At 33.9% G+C, this 25,027-nt stretch overlaps 1 pseudogene; it reads right to left on the reverse strand.

Annotated features, from left to right (window-relative positions):
* Nucleotides 1–2,532: 2,532 nt before the first annotated feature.
* Nucleotides 2,533–3,426, reverse strand: LOC101717192 (eukaryotic translation initiation factor 5 pseudogene; annotated as a pseudogene).
* Between the last annotated feature and the right edge of the window lie 21,601 nt (nt 3,427–25,027).

The raw sequence follows: 25,027 nt of genomic DNA on the forward strand, positions 1-25,027 counted from the left end.
GCTTTACTCTCTCCCATACAAAAAGAAAAATTGCAAATGTTCAGTGGCAAAATTACAACCTAGAAAGTTCCAGAATTTAAAACAGAGGTTATAATAATTTCTTCACCTGTAGAGCAATAAAACATATAGACATTAAAAAATATGTTGCGATATGTATCTCTAACCACGCTCTTCCACAGAGAGCCATGTTGAAAACTATTCCCAATTCTCACAGTCTCACAATTTCTGGATTTGAAAAAGTAAGATAAGGATGGATTCCTTAATAGGACAAGCATTTCTACCTCAGTGTGGGGGAAGCATTGTTAATGTCCATAGAGAAAAAGCTTCAGAAAACCACATAATGAAAAAGGAAGGAAGAGCTGTTTACTGCTAAGATAAAGAACACTGGTGAATCTTCACTTGGGCCAGGAGAAGTACATATCTGAATGGCTCTATAATAAGCCATGGCACAGGAGAGTTGCTCTGTCAGTCTTCTGGAAAGATATGCTAGACCAGTCTTTCCACACAGTCCACATGGATCTTTGGGATCTCTTTTAGGATCCTTCAGTTGAAATTTTTTCTCTAATTCAAATGTTTGTAAGACTCCTGGTAAAATTCAGCATAAGGCATTATTTAGTACCAAATAGAAGCACTGATAAAAGACTAAAAGAATCCAGGTACACACAAAAGACCACTAATGAAATGAGTTTTTAAAAACACACTTAAATCAAGCTATATAATTAGACCAAAACAAGTAACTACTATAAATATAGATGTATTGTGGAAGAATAAAGAGCAAGCAGGAATCCATATGCTCAGTAAATGGAACAAACCAGGCACCAGTGACTAACACATAATGATGATGAGGTGGGAGTTTTAAGACCAGGAATTCAAATTAGCTGTTTTCAGTAAACTCCACGAAATCCAAGACAAGACAGAAAAGAAGTTCAGATGTTTGTAAGAAAAATAAAGATATTGAAATAATATTTGAAAGTAAAACAAAAATTCTGTAGCTGAAAACTACAATAAAAGAAATAAGAATGAATTGGATAGTCTCAAGTGCAAATTTGGAAAAAGAAGTACCAAGCTTTAAGATAGCCTAGCTTGGGTCGGGGATTTAGCTCAGCAGTTTCACCACCTGCTGAGCAAGTGCAAGGACCCAAGTTCGATCCCCAGTACCAAAAAAAAAAAAAAAAAAAAAAAAATAGCCTAGCTAAATATGTAGAAGAGAAAACAAAAAAGAGAGAAGAAAGTTAGGTAAATACCCTGATATGCAGAGGTCAAATATCAACAGATCATAATCAAATCCTCAAAGATATAAACCAAGGAAGGGGTTTTGAAAGCAGAAAAACAAGCAAAGAACAGAGAGTTTATCTACTGTGCCTAGTAGCAGATTTTTATAGGGGAATCTGTGCAGGTTCTAAGAGATTGGGTTGGTATATTAAGATTGATGAAGAAAGAGAACTTGCAACAAATGATACTATACTAATAAAGCTACCCTTTAGAGAGGAAAGAATAAGACTTTTCAAGGTTAACAAGCTGAGAGAATTCAGAATTTTCTTGCAAGAAATAGTAATACTTCTCCAAATTAAGAGAAAGAAGTGTTAATATGTAAGGAGAAATTAACTTGAGATAGAAGTTCATTGATTAAAACCAGCATGGCATAACATTTAGAATAATCAACTATAGTAACTATGGTCTTCAACAAATTTATATATTTACTATTAAAAATTAAAGAACTTTTGAAAGGATTACTATCCAAACAAATTGTAAAAGGACAAAGCAGTATTAAAACATGAGCATTTTGTCAACAAATTCAAAGTTAAATAGATGGAGGTATGAAGTGTAATATAAATTTCTCTTTTTTTAGAACTTTAAGTGTTTTAGTCAAGTAATGTAGCTGTTTTAAACAGGAAACTAATTTAAGACAACCCATTAGAAAAAAATAAAGGATTATTCTATTATGATAAGCTGTGAATAAAATCAGGACTATTTCCAATTCCACTGAAGTTTGGCCCCAGACTGAAACAGGTGTAAGCCCCAACCCGTCAGGTGTCAAGAAGTCCCAACACATTTCCCTTGAGTGGAACCTGCAGCAGCCTGGCACCAGGTATTGTGAGCTCACAGGGGGCCCTGCAGCAAAGAATCTGAGGCCTAGGCAGCATGACACGCATCTGTGAGAGCACCTCCTCTCAGTGGCCACACTCCCTGAAGCAATCAGCTTCTGCTCCACTCCTGGAAAGTGTCAAGGGCAGATAGAGAGGAATTCTCTCCACAAAGATTGCCAAGTGCCAATTCTTTAAAATGGCAAGCTAACAAACAACTTTATTTTTTTCTCAAATATCTATTTGATTTCAATGTGAAAAACATTTACATACACATTTGTTATTAAGATTTGTGAGATGGATCACAAAGTAACAGAGGTGAATAATGTGAGCATGGTACATCTCCTTCAAGATATGCGGGATCTTGGAGAGGAGCTGAGTTTGATGCACTGCCACCACACACTCCAGACTATGAAGAAGACATGGCTGAGCTTTTTTGTTGTGACAGAGTCAGAGGAAATGGCACCTATATTTCTTAATTTGTTCTCTAATTTTCTCATTAAAAATAACTTCATTCAGAACAAGAGGGCCCATGGCTTTTACATCTAGACTTTCTGCTTCAGCAACAATTTCTTTGGCAGATGAGTCAATAATGCCCTCTTCTTTCTTTTTCTTAACAAAATCAAACAGGATATTCACATGCTCTTCTACAGTTCTTTCCAAATCATCACTGTCAGGACTTTTGCACAGTTGCTGATTTCATCCATTCTGTGCCTCTGAGGTTCCTCAGTTGTATCCTCCCCCCAGTCTTCATCTTCCTCCTCTTCTACAGCATGTGGGGGAGGACTGATTTCATTTTGGGGTGGTGGGGATGGTGTCTCACTGCTGGATACAGAGCCATTTTCTTTGTCTTTCCCCTTTCTATTTTTCTTTTCTTTTTCTTTCTTTCCTGTACCACTGTCACTATTCTCAGGAAGGTTTTTGAGAATGAATGTGCAGAGTTTATGATGTGTGTCAAGCATGTCTTGATAGTCACAGGCTTTACAAGAATTACCTATTGTTTGCTTCTTTGGATTCACATGCAGATCTGTTTCAGGATTCTCACACTCAGGAGAACAAATTCTTTAATGAATCCATCCAATATGTCTTGCTGCTTAATCACCTCATGAGATCCATTAACAATGTAATGGTCATTCTTTACAACAGACTGGGTCTGTGCTCCCAGCTCACAGCCAAAGTATTTGGTGGGATATGTTGGAGGCCAATTAAGCACCTTTGCAATGTCAGTCATGTTGACTGTAACTGTCTTGATTCCAGTTCCCTTGCCCTCAATCTTGGCAATCAGACGGGGCATCTTGTAGCTATAAAAGTGGTTTGAAACACAGTTGACGTTCACAGACATTTTGGCTTATCAGTGATTTTATCAATAAGATGTAGAGATCTTTGATTGCAACTTTTTGGTATCTTCTGTTTGGAGAAGAAGGTATGACATAAAAGACTGCAGGAGTTCTTGTTCTCTACCATGAAAAACTTTTCACCGCTGAGGCTGTAAGCTTCCTGGTCATATGCTATGTTTCCCCAGTAAAGGTACCAATGGCTGTGCAACAGCTCGTTTTCATCAAATAAAGACAAACCTGACACGATACACCTGGACTGGGAGGAAGAGGTGCTGGAAACTGGGTCCGGAGCAGCAGGGTGAGCATAGAGCAGAGGGGCAGCTAGTCAGGTGCTGGCCTGGAGCAGAGGAAGGGGCTGTCCGAGCGACGTCCACATCCACACCTGCAGTGCCAAGCCTGGTGATCTCTGGAATGTTCCCACTCTGATTGAAGTGTAGTATAATTTTCTACATGAAGAATAGCTCATTTAAGGGTCGGCGATTTAGCTCAGTGGTGCCACCACCTGCCTTGCAAGTGTAAGGGCCTGAGTTCAATCCCTGGTACCAAAAACAAAAAAAGAACAGTTCACTTAAACAGATTTTATTTTATTTGTTTCTTTTCTTTATAGTCAATTATCAGTTGCTTTGTTTTCAGATTAACATGTTATAAAATGGTTTTTAATTCTCTTTACAAGCACAAAAAAGTTATAATAGACACAGTAAAAATAAAAAGTAAAGGGGCCAGGGGTTTAGCTCACTGGTTCTGTCCCTGCCTTGCAAGCACAAGGTCCCAAGTTTGATCCCTGGTACCAAAAATAAATAAATAAATAAATAAAGGAAAAGTAAAATTTCAGAACATCCTACAAGAAGAAAATCACTTAGCCGCAGAGGATGATTGTGAGAGAGGTAGAGATGTAGAGATAATCAACAGCAACAGCTAGAAATTAAGCTTTAAAATGGCAGTAGAACTTACTTTCTTATCATTAATTATTCTAAATGTGAGGATATGGGGGAGAATTTTAGATTTTTTTTGTGATCACATCCAATTCCAATTTTTTTTTTTTCCATCAAGCTTATTGGTACATTTTAGTTATAAAATACAGTTACATTCATCATTGGGATCTTGTACCATTACATGATGTATCTTGGTACTTATTTTTTTCCCCTTCCCCTGCCCTCCCTTCACTCCTTCCATGCTTCCCTATTTGTAAAGACCGTGTTTCCATTTTTTTCTTTTCTCATATTTTTTCTTTTCCCTTTTTTCCTTTCCTCTACTCCTGCCACTTCCCCTGCTCCTTCAGACCTTTTCTTCATATTACCCAATATCAATTACACATTTTTAAAATTATAATATCAAGATCTAGGAGACATTACCACAAATTTTACAAAATTTAAAAGGATATAGAAAGCATATTTCAAAAATCTGTTTTGAAATAAATTTGACAACTTCTAAGAAGTACCTTGGAAGACAAATTAATGAGACTGACTCTGGAGGAAATATAAACTTTGAATAGCACCTATTAAAGAAAGTATATTCCTAGCTTGAAAACCTACCTATATGACAACGACAGGCTCATATACATTTTAACTGATAAATTATATCAAACAATTAAAGCAGAAAAAAGAAGGAGCACTTCTCCCCTCAATTTAGGAACTCAACATTGTGCTAAACCTAAAACTGGACAAAGATAATAGAAGAAAAAAGTATGAACATAGATAGAAATTGATTTAACAAAATAAACTATTGGAAGTCAGATCTGGCAGGATGTAGAAAGTGGTTTTATTATAAGGATGGCAGTGTTGGTTCAGCATTGGAAGATCAACCCCCAAAAGTCATCATTTTAACAGAGGAAAAGAAAAAGCCATATGATCCTGTCAGTAGTTGGAGAAAAAGTATTGGACTAAATTCTACAGCTGTTCATGGTAAAAGCTATCAGACTAGAAGTAGAAGAGAATCTTCTCAACAGATTAAAAACATGTACTCCATACTTCCAGCGAGAACACCTTATATGAATGGAGAAGATACAATGCTTTCTCCTTAAGGTGAGGAACAAGGGCAGATATGCTTACTCTTTATCTGTCCATTAAACTTTGAAACCTAGTCCCCACCAAAATAGTCTGGGAATAAAATGACACAATTAGGATAGGATTGGCAAGGTAGAAGCAAAATCTTTATATGTAGATGAAATGATCATCTACAGAGAAAATACTAAGAAATCTCTAGGACCCCCTAGAACTTGTATTTGAATTCAGCAGGATTAGAAAACACAAGGTAATATATAAAAATTCAGGTCTGTATATATTTGCTATAAATGAAGAATTGGATATTGAAATTTAAAAGTTATGTAAGAGTACAAAGGACCTAGAAAAGTTAGAAAAAAACAAAAAAACAGTGTTGGAAGACATTTAGTACCTAATTTTAAGACTTCTTCTAAAGCTACAGTAATCAAGGCAGTGTTGGTGTAAGGAAAGACATATAGATCCTTGGAATAAAACAGAGAATCTAGAAATAGAACCACACATATATGGTCCACTGAGTTTTGAAAGATTATTTAACATTAGCATTTTATAGACTATAAACTTAATTCAAGAGCCAGGGAAGAGACAGTGTCTTCAGCAAACAGCACTAGAACACCTGGTATCCGTATATTAAAAATTAACCTCAACTCTTTATTTCCATACATGAAAATAACTTGAAGGGATCTACAAACCTAAATATGAAAGCCTAAAATTATAAAACTTTAAGAAGAAATTTAAAGGGAAAATGTTTATGAATTCAGTGTAGGCAAGAACTTCCTAGGATACAAAAAACATGATATATAAAAGAAAAAAATTGATAAATGAGATACCATCAAAATTTAGAACTTTAAGTGACATCATTAAAATGCAAAGTAGTCCTTAAACAGACCATATTTACAATGCATATAACCTATGAGCAGAATATATAAAGAACTCTTACAGCTCATTAATAGACAACCAAATTAAAAAGTAGACATAAGAAGATGATAAATAGTACAGTACAAGAAAAGGTGTGCAACTCTAGAATCAGAAAAATACTAAGTACAGTATCAAGATTGAATTTTACATTCATTAGGGAGATGAAGTTAAAAGTTTTAAAAGCCTTGTCATGACTTTTTCTTTTTGTTGGATTCTCTCCCTTCACATTTAATTTGTCACACCCAATGGATTCATTCTGCTGGGTTTCCTGAGGTTGTGATTCTCATTGTCTTTTCCTAAGGTATTGTCTAAAATTTCTTGGAGTGCTGGTTTGGTATTCATGAAGTTCCTGAGGTGCTCTTTATCGTGAAAGCACTTTATTTCTCCATCAATTTTGAAAGACAGTTTTGCAGGGTACATCAATCTAAGTTGGAGGCTGTTTTCCTTTAGGGGTTGAAACACCTCACTCCAAGCTCTTCTTGCCTTGAGGGTTTGCATTGAGAAGTCTGCTGTGATTCTGATGGGTTTTCCTTTGTATGTGATTTGTTTCTTTTCTCTCACTGCTTGTAGAATTTTGTTCTTCTATTGGATTTCTGGAATCCTATTATATGCCTATGTGTAGATTTTTTTTGATCAAGGCTAGCTGGAGTCCTATATGCCTCACTTATCTGTATGTCAAGTTCTTTTCCCCTGCTTGGGAAGTTTTCTGCCATCACTTCTGTTAACAGTTTTTTTATGTCATCTGCACTCTCTCCTCTGCCTTCCTTGACTCCAGTCAGTCTTATGTTATACTTCTTTGCATCATCTAGCAGCTCCTGGATTGATTTCTCATGTTCCCTTACAATTTTAAAGCAATTTTCTTTTCCTGGTCACTAATTGCAATATTATCTTCTGTATCTGAAATTCTATCCTCACATTGGTTCATTCTGCTCCACAGACTTTTGACGGAGTTTTTAATCGCCTGGAAATCTGTTTGCATCTGTTTTATGGATTCCATTTGTTTCCTATGTTGAGATTCCATCATGTTCCTCAGATCCTCTATTTTCTTATCTGTGTCCTCTCTAGATGTTTTAATCATGTCTTGCACTATGAGCACAGTCTTTGCTGTTATCTGTAAAATTATTTCTGCTTTCATTTTTTCCAGATCCTGTTTTGTTGCCAGTTCAGAGAGTCCAGGTGGTTGAGTATCAGATTGTTCCATCTTGTTTCCATTTCAGGTTGCTGTAGGTGATCTGGAAGTCTGTTTTTGAGGCTTGTTTACATGTCTTCTTATTTCCACGGGGTGGCGGGTGCTTCTGGAGCCCGTGTGGCTCACCTTATGTGCCCTAGGAGTGTGGGATGGTGGCGGGGGAGCTTCATTTTGGGTGCTGGGACTGGCTCAGCTTGGGGTGTTTTAGATTTAAATCAGACTGTGTTTGTAAAGAAGTACTAAAAGTAAGCATCCTTTTCTTCTCCCCAATATTTGAGAAAAAGCTTTCAGTATTTTCCTATTCAGTATATTAAATGTGGCTTGCAATAAACCCCCTTTAAGTTGTGGGTATCATATATTTTGTTCTACTGACTAATACTGTACTAAAATTCCTCTTAAAATTTTTCTTTTCTTCAGTGTTGGAATTGAAGGCTAATACATGTTAGGCAAATGCTTGGCTATTGAGCTACACACTTCCCTATGTAAGGTCTTTTATATGTTCAGGTATTTTCCTTCTATACCTAACTTTTTCAAAATTCTATAATTAAGTGATGTTGAATTGTGTACATGCTTTTTATGTATCTATTGAAGTGATTATATTTTTGTTCTTTATTTTGTTGACATGATGTTATGTGTATTGATTGTTATATGTAATCATTTAATCCCTTAAATGAATTCAATTTATCATGGTCAGTAATCATTTTACCCCATGAACTAATCCTACTGAAACCATGAACCAAAAAAACCCTCCCCTCCCTTACACTGTGGATGTTGCATGTTCTATCTCAGTGACAGAAAAGTGACTAATACAGAAAATAGTTATGTGAGTGGGGCCATTGCTGTGATTGTACATGACCAGATGCTTTAGAAGCCCTTGGAACTGGTTTGTAGGAGGTGTTTGGAAAGTTTTGAAGTTGCCAGTTGAAGAAGCCCTAGATTGCAGAAAAAGATGATAGGTTAAAGACCTATCAAAAGACCAATATTGTGATAGCAATATCATCAATAAAGAACAGGCTCAATAGTTTTAGTACTGATTTGGACCTTATTGGAAACCGGACTACATAGAACCTATATTTCATTTTGGAAAAGTATTTATCTACACTTTGCCCATGACCTGAGACTTTAGAACAGAGCTAAAAGGCAGTGGACTACATAATCTGGTGATTATATTTCAAGGCAGCATGAAATTCAGGCTATGGCAAGGATACTACTCTCTGTTTTTATTCAGAGTTACAGTGAGAATAAGGAGCAACATGAAGAACTAAATGATTTCAAAGTTTATAGTTCTATTAGAAATAAAATGGCTGCAGTGTTGGGACAAAGAAAAGTATTGGAAAAATCAGCATTAAAAAATCCCAAGAACTTGTACAGGGGCAAGAAGAAAGAAGTGATAAAGCCATCTCAGAAAGGCTCCGCCAGTTGGTATTTCAAAGGGATAAAACAGTGAATCTTTCATTTGAGGAGAGAATTCTTGGGACTTTTACTTATTCAGGGCCAGGTATGGAGGAGTATCCTCAAGTTTAGCTATCTAAGCATTCAGATGCTGTTCTAGCCATTTTCCATGAAGGCCCGGGTACTGCTTAAACTAGTGGCTAACTTTGACATTATCTATGTAATGCTGATTGTTCAAGTTTGCAGAATACAAAAGTTATGGGGTCATAAAGGCTTCCACCAATATTTCAGAAGAAGACCCAGGATTCTAGACAAAAATGTGGAACAGAGTCAGTCCCAGGTAAGAGCTCATGAATGGACAGTGTATGGAGCTAAGAGAATGAAGCTAAAGATATAGAGGAGACCACAGAAGTTAGACATGCCAAGCATATAGAATGTCTGTTGAGGAAAGCTGTAGGCAGTGAGGAACAACTGCCAAAGAGAGAGATCATGTGTGCTGCAACAAACAATTTGTAGTGCCAGGTATACATGAGCCCTCTAGGGTTCACTCTCATCACAACCTTCCCTGTGTGCTACACATGCAGCTACAAGATTTAATGTTTGCCTTGCTAGGTTTAGGTCTTTCTTTTTCAATTAATGTCTGTTTCTCTACTCTTCCATTTTGGAATTGGAATTTTTAAGTTGTTCCACTGTATGTTGGAATTTTTTTTTTTTTTCAATTTTATAAGGGCTAACACTGAAGAATTTTCCTTGAGTCTCAGAAGAGAATTTGACTTTGGATGTTTCATTAATGCTGGAACTTTTTTTTTTTTTTTTTTGAACAGGGAATCCAACTTGCAACTTTACACTTGTGAAGCAGGCTGCAGATCCACTCAGCTAAATCCCTTGCCCAGTACTGGAACTTTTAAAACTTTGGTGACACCTGGAGATGGATTGTTTATTTTATATAAAGAGATGAAAATTAGCATGGTGGCCAAAGCTGGAATGCTAGGTGTTAAATCTAAAGTATCGCCTAATTTTGCCACATTTGGAGTGAAGACTTGGTTAAAAAGGGTGGGTTACTGGGGAAATGACTTTGAAGTGTTTATTCTCATCCCTGGCTCTTCTCCTCTCTCACTGTTCCCTGAATACAAATATTTATGCTGGTTTTCTCTGCTGGTCCTTTCTACCATGCTATTTCAGCCTTGGAATCTGCTAATAATGAACTGAACCTACTGAAACTGTGACACAAAATAGACCCTTTGCCCTTTGAATTGTGGGTATTGGATATTTTGTCCCACTGACTAAAAGTCCCTGTTATGTTTTGGTTCAAAATGTTTGCCAATAGGTTTGCCTGTTCAAAGGTGGATTTTTTAGAAAACAATTACATAATGGAGGTGGTATCCTCATACCTGAATATTCTAGAGTTTTGGCATAGGTGGAGAAAATAGGTCATTTCAAGCATAACCTGGAAGAGTATATTGTGATCTATTACCTCTCCTCATTGTCTAGCTCTCCCTTTATCACTGATTCCAAGCTGCCATGAGGTGGGCAGGGATTTTTTGTTTGTTTGTTTACCACTGTATCCATATACAATGATATTTCTGTCTTGGAGTCAAACATGTACTCAAATCTCTGAATCTGTGAGCCAAAATAAACCTTTCCTCCTTTAAGGTATATACATTAGGTATTTTGGTCAGTGACAAAATCTGATGAAAAGAAAGCAATTAGACAAGATAAAGGAAGAATAGTGGTGTGTCTTATTACTTTTCTTTCATTGCTGAGACAAAATACCTGACACCCAAAGTTAAAGGAGGAAAGGTTTGTTTAGCTCACAGTTAACAGAGGTTTCAGTCCATAATTGCTGGCTCCAAGGCAGAGTGGCACATAGCAGAGGAGCAACAGTTCATGGTGGTGGAAGACAGTAAAAGCAACAATGAAGAAAAAGAGCCTCTTTCTGTCCCTTATATTGTATCCAGGCTACTGGAATTATGGCTGTGCCAAATCAATCAGTGGACTGATTTAGTATTCACACACACTTAATCCTAGCATCACACACTCCAGAATCAGCCACCCTATCTAAGACTGCATGAGGCTTTGGGGAGACATCCAGACACAAACCATAGCATGGTGAAATTAACATGTTTTATTTGGACATTAAGAAGTAGATTAAAGAATCTTATAGGATTTCTACTTTTAATTTTTGGAAGAAAAAATATGGTGTTTTTTATTTTGACTTTGCTACTGTATAGTTCCATGAACAGGCATTTAAGAGTGCCTTTTTACCACATGCTCACCACTATTGCTTTTTTTTCCCTTTAGTTATAGCCATTTTAACTAAGATATAATATCTCACTGTTAATTGGATTTTGATTTCCATCATGATTTGTGGTTTTGAATATTTCACAACAGCAATATATGAATAAATCCGAGTGTCCATCAACTGATTAATGGACAAAGAAATGTGGCATATTTAGAGTGAACTACTAATCAGTCTTCAGCAGATAAGGAAATCTTGTCACTTGTGATAACATGATGAACCTGGAAGAAATTATACTAAGTGATGTAAACTAGGCACAGAAAGACATATACTGCATAATATTACTGATTTGTGTAATATAAGAAACAAGAACTAATAACAGTAAAATTGCAGTTTCTAGGAGCTGATAAAGGGAAAGACAAGTTATGGCTTAATTTACATTAAGTAGGTTAGTGTATAAGTTCTGGATGTCTAATGAATAGCATAAAGTAGTAGTGAGTAGAAAATAATTCTGTGGCATATACTTGAAAAATGCTAAAAGATCTGATCTCAAATATTCTTACCACAAAAAGATAAATATATGAGGTGAGAGATATATTGACAGTATATTAATTGTTTTTATTTTTGTGATAATTTTACATTGCATGCATTCAAATATATTGTTGTATATAATACATCTATATAATGTTTATCTGTCAAATATACCTTAAAAAACCAAGAAAAGTAATTAAATAAATTATAAAATTAATCAATTAATAAGTGACTTTTATATGTCTAATCAATTTATTTGACTGAAAAGAAAGGAAAAAATCAATTAATATTAATTATTGCTTCATATTAAATCTTGTCAAAATAAAATGTTAAATTTTGGTGCAACAAAATTGTTAGCAGAGTTTACTTTTTATGTTTTGAATATACCTATTTATTATTTCTACTTTTCAAAATGCCATTTTTTGAATGAAAAGTAGAAACTATATATACCTGAGTATATTTTCTGTATTTACAAAATTTTATGTAATTACTTAGAATATCCTATACATTTATATATGAAACATTTAAAATAAATGTAGTCTTTTATATTGTTGTTGCAAAAAGAAATGGCTCTGCTTTGAAATAAATAAAGAAATAATTTGTACCTAAATGTGCAGCTCAGTCATAGAATGCTTGCCTGGTCTACATAAAATTCTGAATTCAGTCCCAGCACTACAAAAAAGTGTACAAAACATTTATTCTGAGCTGCATGTAAGTTACCTAGGTGTAGAAAGACAGAATCAAGTTGCCATAAAAGTTATTCTGAAAGAAAAAGAGACATAACAACTTTTAGAGACAGAGGACAAAGACAAATTTAACTCAATATGTTCAGTAAATCCTTTGATAGAAACACTACAGATACAGCTTCATGTAAAGCAGGGAAAATTTTGATTATTGAACTCTGATGATTTTTCTTCCATATCTAGCAGAAGCTTGATCAAGCCAATCTATTCTTTGTCAAGCTATGGACGATAATTCAAGGCTAACATCAATCTCAGGTTGCCTAATGGTCATCAGACTGTTAATTCAGATCTAAAGCCAGGAGTAAATGACATAAATTGGCAAGTAGCACTTATTAAGAAAAGCCTTCAGTGTCTTATCTTACAGCCCTCCAGAAACCTGGCTGTGATTATGTCACCTCATAGGAGGTAGAATGTTGTTCATCTAATCTTTGCTTGAAGAAATTTAATGCATATATCAGTGCCATCTTAAATATACCAAACAGCAAAATGTTAATACATTGCTTTGAAACAAAATTCACTTCAGCTGAAGTGCAGGGCTCTTTGAGAAGATAAAGCAGACAAAATCCAGAAGGAAGAGAGCAGAGTAAGGCTACTAAAAGACTCAACAAGAAGGTTCAATTTGTTCTAAATATAACCACATCCGAAAAGTGTCTAGATAGACTAGAATGAGGTCCCAGGAAAGGATTTCAATGTGTCAACCACTTAAGAAAAGGATAATTCAAATGCACAGTTGATATATAAAGGATCCAGCCCAATTGTAAAGGATTACATAATTTAAAGGCTATTTGTTAAAGTATTTATATTCACTAGAGAGTGGAACATAGAAAAAAAAAAGAATTTTATGCAAAGACCTTCTGAGCAAAACCTCAGTGGCACAATAAATAATACCAAGAATCAACAAGTGGGATCTCATCAAATTAAAAAGCTTTTGCACAGTGAAGGAAACCGCTAACAGAGTGAAGAAACTACAGAGTGGGAAAATGAATTGTCCAGTTAATCCTTAGATAAAGGACTAATATCTAGAATGCATACAGAACTAAAAAAATTAGATCTCCCAAATTTATAGACTAAATCCAAAGGTAGGCATCTGAAATGAATAGACATTTCTCAGATGAAATACAAATGGCCAATAAATACATTAAGAAGTGTTCGATATCACTGGCTATTTGAGGAATTCAAATCAAAGCACCACTGAGATTCCATCTCACTCCAGAAAGAATGGCTAATATCAAGAAATCAACCAATAACAAATGCTGGTGAGGCTGTAAGTAAAAAAGAACGCTTCGCCATTGTTGGTGGAAATGTAAACTGTTGCAACCAATATGGAAATCAGTATGGAGATTCATCAAAAAACTCAAAGTAGAAATTTCATTTGACTCAGCTATTCCCCTTCTAGGTATCTTCCTAAAAGTCTTAAAGATGTTATACCACAGTGATGTGTGCATACTTATGTTGATAGCAGAGCAATTTTTAATAGCTAAATCTTGGAATCAGCCTGTATATCCATCAACAGATGAATAGATAAAAATATGTTATGTATACACAATGGATTATTACTTGTCCATAAAGAAGGATAAATTTGAGGCATTTGTAGGAAAATAGATGTACCTTGTCACCACAATGTTAAGTGAAGTAGGTAAGGCACACAAGCTTAAATATTGCATGGTTTTTTTCAAATGGAAAACTCCTGAGAGAGAGAAGGGGGGGGAGAGACAGATAATAGGAAAAAAAAAGAGAAAAAGTTATTGAAATGCAATGCAGACAATGTATCTAAAAACGTACATTGACAGTACAGTTGTCATACGTATTTTATATGTTCTTTGGCCTATTAGTCTGTTTTTAAATCTGCATATATGATAATTAACTTCACAAGGTCTTATAAATAAATAAATCTGATACTGGAAAAATTAAACAGGAGAGGAAGGAAGGGGAAAAAAGGAGAATTTGAAATGTGTTATGTACATGTTCCAAACCCCTACAATGAATATAATCATTTTATGCTGCAAGTATAAACTAATAAAAGTAAATACATATATATTGTATCTAAAAATAAGAAAAAAATAGAAAGAAATTAAGCACACACTTTAGCAACTGGGGGAAGAAAATAATTTTAAGTTAATATAAGCAAAAGAAAAGTTTACAACTAGAGTTTGTTTACAACAAAACTTTTAACATACTGAAGTAAACTTTCTAAAAAACTGCTAAACTCTAGCAGAAGCAGAAGAAGGTACCATTAAACTAATAATCTGGTGAAACACTATTAGCATAAAACAATCAATAATACAACCTTAAGTCCCTTATGTAGCTTTTACAGAACATCAGAGAATATTGTACCATAGTACATGATATGAAAAATTTTCATTGGAAAACAGATATCAAAAAGCAATGTAAGTAAAAGAGAATTGTAAAACTCAAACACTAAATATGTGAAAAATATGTTTAATTAAAAACAACAAACAGGGATTTAGCTCAGTGGTGCTGCCTCCTGCCTCACAAACACAAGGTCCCTAGTTTGATCCCTGGAATAAAAACAAAACAAAACAAAAAACACTAAAGCTAAGTGCAAAATTTGAACACAAAAGCATGAGTAAGGAAGTACATCTATTTAAATCATTAAAGAAATAGAAGAAAAATGTACAGTCTTAGAAATTAGAAAAAAATTTTAAATTCCCAAGCAAAAATTTAGAAAGATTGAAGAAATATAGAAAAACAAACAAACAAACAAGAAAGGGCAAATGATAAGAAAGAAAAACATTAAAAAATATATAAAGAAGAAGTAATTGCCAAAGAAGTAAAAATGCTCACATTATCATAATTCTGAATAACAAGGGGTAAAGAAAAACCCAATTTTTGAAAAAATTTGAAAAACACTTTTATTCTAAAACAAACAAAAAATCATTCTCATTAGAGAAACAACAAGGATAAATTAGTCTGTGGATTTGAAAGAACTAAATACATGTGTGAAACAATAAAAATTTGAAATCCTGAACTCCAAGTCATACCATAATAAATGTCTCAAAGCAAGAAATTTTTAAAGCATTAAAATGTAAAGAATATAGTTCAGTGGAAAGGATCTGAGTTCAGTGCCCTTACACCCAAACATAAAGTAAAAGAAAAAATAAAATAATAAAAATGAAATGTGATTGGATTTCAAGAGAAGAAAATTAACAAAAAGTCAAGATATTCAGAAAAAGCAAAAAGAAACTACAAAAGTGTAACTGATTTTTAAATGACTTTTGAAAACTTGCTTACAAAAGAAGGTAATAGGATATCATTCAGAAAAGATGGAGAAAATGAGAACCAGAATTGTTAAACCACACTTATTTAATTTTTGAATATTAAGGCATTAAAAAAGAACAACAGTTTTCAGCACAAAGAACATGGGAACTTCCTTACCTGGAGCTCTCATGTAGCAATCTGCTATATAGCTAGTATAACATTCAACCAAGTAATGACTGGGAACCTCGTGAGCACTGCAAAGTGTAAAAATAAAGACAGTGGAAAAAAGAAAATGGAAACATTTATTTTTATGTAGACAATATGTGACAACCTAAAATGTAAGTTGGGACACACTAAGTGTGCAAACAGTTTATTTGAACCTAAGTGAAGAAGGCCACTCAGTAGTTATGTATTCCAGTTTCCCAGAATAGGTACTCTGACATGGTATCTAACATGTCTAATTTCATATATAAATAAAAGACAAAGATATTACAGCAACCCAATTGTTACAATTGCATTAGTTGACAATCCTGGTGAAATTAATAACTGACCTTTGTTCACTTCATGTTACATATTCTAGGTAAGAATTGAAATAACTGGGATCAAAGCATTCTCTGAGGTTTTTTTTTATTAGTCTAAGGTCATCAGTGCATTTTAGGAACAAAGTAGACATGGTTTAAGGTTCTATTTACTTCAACTTCAGACTTTGGAATCCAGAAGTATGTGATGGTTAAACCTCAGCCCTTGTCCTACAGGAATACTAGGAGTTTTTAAAAAAGTATTTCTTCAATGTCTTCATGTATGATTTAAAGTGTATCTCAATAAGCCAATAAGTAATCAAAAGTTTAAGTACATGAAAAACATGTAAAAAGATAATAAAAAGGTAAACCATCCTAAATAGAACAATCACTCCAAAAAAGAATACATGTCTTTTAAAGAATTAAATGTTGCAACTTAAAGTATACAAAATTATGCAATATTAGTACAGAATTAATAACTAATTATAACATTCAAAGCAATAAGAATAGGTTTAACTCACTTCCTTTAAATTTTTTTCATTTTGGCTTAAAAGGAGCTCAGTGTTACATCCAAGAGCCACATTGAAAAAAAAATAGAACAGAAAAGGAAAAGTTAAAGGAATGAAAAAAAATTTTCAAGGCAATGAAAAACAAAAATAAATACGGATAGTGATTCTAATAAGACAAGCCAGAATAAAAATGATAGTACATTAATTATGACAAAGAACAGTTTTAAATGATATAATTCAGAATAGGTAAAACTATATGAAAAGAAGAAAGATGCAAGGAAAAAGTAACATATCAAATACTTTTATGGTGTACCTATTATCATACGTGATTAAAATAGAAATATAATAGTTCTTGTTATCTTCCTCTACAAGGCAGAGTACCAAGTAGGAGAGCATTTTACTCATGAATTACATTTTCAATCCTTATTTTTTATCTGTATTTATGAAGCATTTATAAGTTTTGATATATCCTTCTGTTAAAATGATGCAAATGCATGGAAATTAAGCAACAAATTCTTGAATAATCAATAGATCACAGAAGAAATTAAGAAATAAAGCAGTAAGGTACCAGAAGTTATGGGACACTATGAAAGGAATCCTGAGAGGGAAGTTATAGCATGAATACCCACATCACAAAAAAACTGATCAAACAGGAATAAATAACCTAATGGTGTACCTTGAGTTCTTATAGAAAGAAGAATTGTCCAAATTCACCACTAGTACAAAGAAGGAAATGATAAAGATCAGAGAAGAAATAACTGAAGTGAAGACTTACAAAACAATAGTTTAAAAAATCAATAAATTAAAGAGGTGGTACTTTGAAAAAATAAACACAATAAACAAAACTTTATTCAATATTACCAAAAACAAATAGGTACAAAAGACACAAATTAATGCACTTAGAAATGAAAAATATAAAATCACAATGGACATTGCCAACATCCAGAATATTATTAGCAATCATTTCACAAACATGTGTGATAATAACTTGGGAAACTCAGAAGAAATGGAGAGATTCTTAGATACATATGAATTATCAAAATTGAACAAAGGAGACTTAAAAATCTTGAATAATCCAATAACAGGCAATGAAACTGAAGTAATGAGAAAAAAAGCTACCAGCTAACAAAAGGCCAGAACCTGATGGATTTACTGCCAGTTTTTACAATAACCTTACAGAAGATCTAATGTCAATACTCTTTAATATAATTGATGGGGTGGGAAAACTAAAGACTTTCCTGGAAATTAGCATTGCTCTGATTCCATAGCCAGACAAAGATCCAACCAAAAAGGATAACATCAGTCACTCTAATGGACATAGATGCAAAAATTCTCAAAAAGATAGTAGTAAATGGAATGCATCAATCATCATCAAAAAGACCATACAGCATGAGAAAGTAGGCTTCAACACAAGGGATACAAAGATGGTTCAAAATATGCAAATCAATAAAAGTAGCTTATCACAAAAACAGAAGCAAGAATAAAAATCACCTTATCATCTCAAAAGACAAACAGATTTTGACAAAATCCAACCTCCATTCATGATTTAAAAAATCCCTGAAGAAACTAGGTATAGAAGATGTTATCTCAATGTGATGCCATTTATGACAAACCTACTGCCATCATCATATTAAATGGACTAAATATCAAGTGCTTATCTCCAGAATCACTAACAAGACAAGGATGCCCACTGTCACTACTCCTCTTCAATGTAGTACTTGAAACATGCCATAGAAATCAACCAAATGAAAGAAATAAAAGGCATATGTAGAGAAAACAAAGACATCAAACTATCACTGTTTGTAGAAGATACGATCCTCTACTTACAAGACCCAAAAAAATTACTGAAAACTTCCTAAAGTTAATAACTAAATTCAGTAACATAATAAAATATAAAATCAACATACAAAAATCAATAGTGACTTTATATATTAAAATGAGCTCACTGAGAAAAAAATAGGAAAACAATACCATTCACAATAGATTTAAGAAAAATGAAATACTTATTTATTAACCTAACCAAGGATGTGAAAGACCACTAGAATATGTTACAGCTCTCTAAAAAAGGAAGTTGAACAGGAAATCAGAAAATGGAATGATATCTTATGTCCCTGTATAGGGAGAATCATTATAATAAAAATGGTCATACTTCCAAAACTGAAATATAGATTTAATGTAAGCTGAATCAAAATGCCAATAGCATTTCTCACAGATCTAGAGAAAATAATTCCAATAAACAGTATGGCATTGAGGCATAAACAGACATATGGACAAATTGAACAGAATAGACAATGCAGAAACAACCCCGCATATATTCAACTATTTGATCTTTTGCACAAGGGCCAAAAACATTCCCTGGAGAGCAAACATCATCTTTAAAAAATGGGGTAAAATTGGATATTTATATGCAGAAGATATACATATCTTCATATATATATATATATATATATATATATATATATATCACTATGTACTGAAGTCAAAGTGGATCAAATACTTCATTCTTCAAGCAGAAACAATTTGCCATAAGTTAAACAAGTAAAACTCTTGAAGACAGATGTAATGAAGACTTTCTAAATCAAACCTTAGTGGCACAATATTTAAAAAATGGCATCATCTCAAATTAAAAAGCATATGAGCATCATAGATGGCTACCAACAATGTGAAAGAATAACCCACAGAATTGAAAAAAAATTGTGCCTACTATTCCTCAGAGAGAAGAGTGGCATCTTAAATATAAAAAAAGAACTCACAAAAATTAGACCTCCCCAAAGAAAAAGCCCAATTAGAAACATTGCCAGTGAAAGAAAAATAGACAATTCTCAGAAGTAGAAATAATGAGTAAATACATGAAAAAATGCTCAAAATCACTTCTCATTAGAGAAATGCAAATTAAAAGAACAGTGAACTTTCATCTTACTCTAGAAAGAGTGGCCATCATCAAAAAGTCAAATAATACCAAATGCTGGTGAGGCTGCAGGAAAAGGGTAATCTTCTACATTGTGGGTGGGGAGGTAATCTAGTACCTTCATTCTCCCAACTAGTCAGTCAAGAAATTCCTAAAAACTAAAAGTACAGTTATACATGCAGACCCATGTTCACAGCAGCAAAGAATTATAGTAGTAAAATTGTGGAATCACCCTATATGCTTTTCAACAGAAGAATGGATAAGGAAAAGTGAAATGCATACACAATGGAATATTACTATGCCTCAAAGAAAGGTAAACTCGAGGCATTTTTTAGGTAAATGGATGAACCTTGAGACCGTAATGTTAGGTAAAATAAATCATATGAACATGTTTAAATATTGCATACTTTCTTTTATACAGAAACACAAAATATAAATAAGCAGCAAAATAAAAGATACAAACTAGTTATATATGTACAGACTCTACATAATAAAATTAAAGAAAACTATGGCATTCTGAAAAGAGAGATTGAAGATGAGATCAGAAAATGGACAGACATCCCCTGCTCCTGGGTAGGAAGGATTAATATAGTGAAAATGGCCATACTTCCACAACTGCTATATAGATTTAATGCAATTCCAATTGAGATCCCAGCAGCATACTTCAAGCACCTTGAGAAAACAATCCAAAAATTCATTTGGAACAAGGAGAGACCCAGAATAGCAAAAGCAATTCTAGGTAACAGAGACATGGCAGTGGGTATCACAATCCACAACCTGAAACTATACTACAAAGCTACTGTGATAAAAACAGCATGGTACTCGCAAAGAAACAGACTTGATGACCAGTGGAACAGATTAGAAGATGCAGAAACAATGCCAGACACACTCAGCTGTCTCATCTTTGACAGAGGAGCCAAACCCCTTCACTGGAGGAAAGATAGCTTCTTTAATAAATGGTGCTGGAAAAATTGGGCTTCAACTTGCCAAAGATTAAAACTAGACCTGTATCTCTCACCATGCACTAAAATAAAACAAAAATGGATTAAAGATCTAAATATTGAAATAGAAACTCTGAACCAGTTGGAACAGAGGTTAGGTAGAATCCTTGAAGACATCAGTGTAGGAAAAGATTTTATGAACAAAACCTCCAGCACCACTTCTTAAAGAGGCTACCTTTCTTCTGGTGGACTTGTTTGATCCCTTTGTCAAAGATAAGGTAGCTGAGTGTGTTTGGGGATATTTCTACATCTTCTATTCTGTTCCATTGATACTCAGGTTGGTTTTTTTTTTGTTCCACTATCATGCCTTTTTTTTAAATCATAGTAGCTCTGCAGTATAAATTCAAGTCAGGGATTTTAAAGCCCCAAGCATTTCTTTGTTGCCCAGAATTGTTTTTGTTATTCTATGTTTCTCTTGGTTCCACATGAATCTTAAGAATTTTTTTCTCTAGTTCGGTAAGGTATGCCAATTGTATTTTTTGGGGGATTGCATTAAATCTGTTTAACAATTTTGAGAGTATTGCTATTTTCACTATTATTTCTTCCTACCCAAGAGCAGGATATATTTTTCCACTTTCTGATATTCTTTTTCAATATCCTTTTTCAAAGTACTGTAATTCTCATTGTAAAGTTCCTTTACTTCCTTTGTTAGATTGATTCCTAAGTATTTATTTATTTCAATGCTACTGTGAAAAGTGTTGATTCTCTAATTTCTTTCTCAGTTAGTTGTTATTTGAATACGAGAATGATATTTATTTTTGAGTGCTGACTTTTTATCAGGGTATACTTCAGAATTTGATTATTAAATCTAGAAGTCTTTTGTGGAGTTTTGGGCTCTTCTATGTAGAGCATTATGTCATCTGCAAATAATGATAATTTAACTTCTTCCTTTCCTATCTTCATTCCTTTTGTTTCTTTTCTTGTCTAATTGCTCTGAATAATGTTTCCAGATCTATATTGAATAGGAGTGGTGATAGTGAACATTGGACATCTTTGTCTTGCTCCTGATTTTAGAGTAAAACCTTTCAATTTTTAACTGTTTAGTATTATGTTGGTTATTGGTTTGTCATAGATGGGTTTTATCAGATTGAGTTAAAGACCATCTATTTCAATTTTCTATAGGGTTTTTATTATAAGTGGATGTTTGCCATTGTCAAATGGTTTTTCTGTCTTTTTCTATTGAGATGATTATGTAATTTTTGTCTTTGGTTCTGTTGATATAGTGTATTACATTTATTGATTTACATGTGTTAAACAACCTGTGTATCCCTGGGATGAATCCTCCTTGCATATTGTGTATAATCTTCTTAATGACTTACTACATTCTGTTTGTCAGTATCTTATTGAGGGGTATTGTGACTATATTCATTAGGGAGATTGGCTTGTAGTTTTCTTTTTTGGTTGAGTCCTTCTTTAGTTTTAGTATCCAGGATTAACTGGATTAGTTTTGCTTTCAGGAATAACTTTTTGAGAATTTCTTCCCTTTCTCTTTTATTAAGAAGTTTGAAGAGAAATATCATTAGATCTCTAAATTTCTTGTAGAACTCACCATTGAAGCCATCAGGACCTGGGCTTTTCTTTGTTGGTAAGATTTAATTACATTTTCATTTTCATTGACTGATATTGAGTTGTGTAAAATTTTTATATCTTCTGCATTCAGCTTTGGAAATTCTTATGCACCTAGAAATTTGTTCATTTCTTGTGTATTTTCCATCTTAACAGAGTACAGGTTCTCAAAGTAGGCATTGATGACCTTCTGATTTTCTACAGGGTCCATTATTATTTCACCCCTTTCATTCTAAATTTCATGAATTTGAGTCTTTTCTTTCTTTTTTATGATAAAGTTGGCTAAGGGTTTATTAATTTTATTTAATCTTTCAAAGAACCAACTCTTCAATTTGTTGATTCTTTATATTGTTTTCTTAGTCTCAATTGCATTAATTTATACTCTGATCTTTATAATTTCCATTGTGTGACCTTTGGGATTAATTTGTTCTTCTTTTTCTTCATCATTATGTTGTTTATTTGAGCTGGTACTGTTTCCCTGATGTAAGAATTCACTTGTATAAATTTCCCTCTTAGAACTGCTATCATTACATCCCATAATTTCCAGTATGTTGTGTTGGCCTTATCATTTAAGTGTAGATATTGTTTAATTTCTTAATTTCATCTGTGACCCATTGGTTCTTCAAGGAGGTGTTGTTTAATTTTTGTGTTTATGGAGTTTTTGTGGTTTCTTTTGCCATTGATTTCCACTTTTATTGCACTGTGGTCAGATAATATGCATGAGACAATTTCAGTTACTTTTCTTAATTTGCTTAAGTATGTTCTATGAGCTAATATGTGGTCCATTTCGGAGAATGTCCCAGGTGCAGCTGAGAAGGATGTGCATTCTGATATTTTGGGGTGAAACACTCTGCAGACATCTACTAAGTCTATTTGTTCACAAGTTTGGTTCAGTTCTGATATTTCTCTGTTGAATTTCTTCTAGATGATCTGTCTATTTGTGACAGAGCAGTATTAAGTTCCCCCATTATAATTGTGTTAATGCTTGTTAGATTTCTCATTTCCATTAATATTTGTTTTATATAGTTGGGTGCACCTATATTTGGTGCATATATATTTATAATTTTTATCTCCTTTTCTTGTATTTTTCCCTTAACAAGCATATAGTGACCTTCTTTGTCTCTTTTGATTAGTCTTCACTTGAAGTTCACATTGACTGAAAATAAAATAGCTAACCCTGCTTTTTTTCTGGTTTCCTGTGATGTGGAATATTGTTTTCCATCCTTTGACTTTAACTCTATGAATTTCTTTTTCAGTTAAATGAGCTTCATGTATGGGGCATACTGTTGGATCTTGTTTCTTGATCCTTTTTGATTGGTTAATTGAGACCATTTACATTGATGGTTATAACTAATATGTATGGGCTTATCCCTATCATATTATTTTTCCTGCTATTGGTTCCTTGTCTTTCCCTTCTGTTTAATTGCTTGCCCTGCCTGGTGACTTCTTTCTATTCAGGTTCTTGGAATTGGGGTTTTCATTTTTTGTTTCCAAAATGCCCTTCAGGAAATTCTGTAGAACTGGTTTGGCAATCATGAATTTCTTCAAGTGTTCTTTGTCATGAAAGTATCTTATTTCTCAATTGATCTTGAGAGATAGTCTTTCAGGGTACATTAATCTGCATTGGTGGTTGTTTTTCTTTAGGGTTTGCATTACTTCACTCCAAGCTCTCCTTGACTTAAGTGTTTGTGTTAAGAAGTTAGAGTTCTGTATGCTTCACTTATTTGTATGTCAAATAAATTTTTCACGTTTGGGAAGTTTTCTACCATTACATGTGTGAACATGCTTTTCATGGCATTTCACTGTCTCCTGCTCTTTCATTGACTCTGATCACTCTTATAGTGTTTTTCTCTGGTGATTTTTGTGACTTCAGGCAATCACAATGTTGTCATACAAAGGAAAAGAACTGATTACAACAGTTATGCTATTGTGGTTAAGAAAGCAGAATTAGCAGGACTGATAATATCTAACACAGCCAAGCAGTTGATAAAATCTGACTTTATTAATTTGGTAACTTTAACCATATGAGCAAGCTGTACCATTATATAATACAATCCAGCATAAAAATGAACTTGTATCCAAGGAGTTTCCCTTTAGTAGAGATATTTTATCCTGTGGGAGGGAAATTTCAGAGAGATAGGAGATAAAACAGAGATAAATGAAGAGAAATATGGTAGAAGCAAGGCTGGAGGGCAAATGATGAACACCAAAGCTTTGGGAAATTAAACAAGAGGGAAGGAGAGAAAGCATGAAAAAGGAAGAAAAGAAATATTAAAGCAAACCAGAAATACAAGAGACACTGTTCACTCACATGAAAATATCATAAAATCAAGAGGCATAGTTAAGGAAAAAGAGAAAGAAGATGAATACAATAGAACCAGAATAAATGCATAAAAACTAAACAACCAAACAACAACAACAAACACTCAAAATCCAACCAGACCCCCCCCAAAAAAAATGAAAATAAATGAACCAAACAAGGAAAAGGAAAGATAACAAAAATGCTAAAATGCCTCTGGTGTCCACTGTTCTGTGTAAGTCTCCAAGCCAGAACCCTTCAATGTGGTGTACAGCACTTCAGTAAGGTCAGTTTTGGACATGGGGCTGTTTCTGGCTTCCAGGGGTGAGAGCTAGGTCCTTTCCCCAACCAGCCACCTCCCAGGTGTCTTTCAGCTGGAGCCAGCACACTGGAGGCTATTCCCAGGTCTGTGTGCAATTGGTTCCTCCTAGACCTTGTCTGGGCACCTCTGTTCCACACTTTTGATTACTCTCATGCTCTGACTGTAGGGGGAGCACATTTGTCCCACCACTGGCTAGGTCATTTGCTTCTTTCCCTGGTTTCAGTTCAGGGAGGGGGAGCGTTCCCTTCCTACCAC

The sequence above is a fragment of the Heterocephalus glaber genome, unplaced genomic scaffold (genome assembly GCF_053883595.1).
Source record: "Heterocephalus glaber isolate CG9 unplaced genomic scaffold, H.glaber_assembly_v1.0 deba00001509, whole genome shotgun sequence".
NCBI lineage: Eukaryota > Metazoa > Chordata > Mammalia > Rodentia > Bathyergidae > Heterocephalus > Heterocephalus glaber.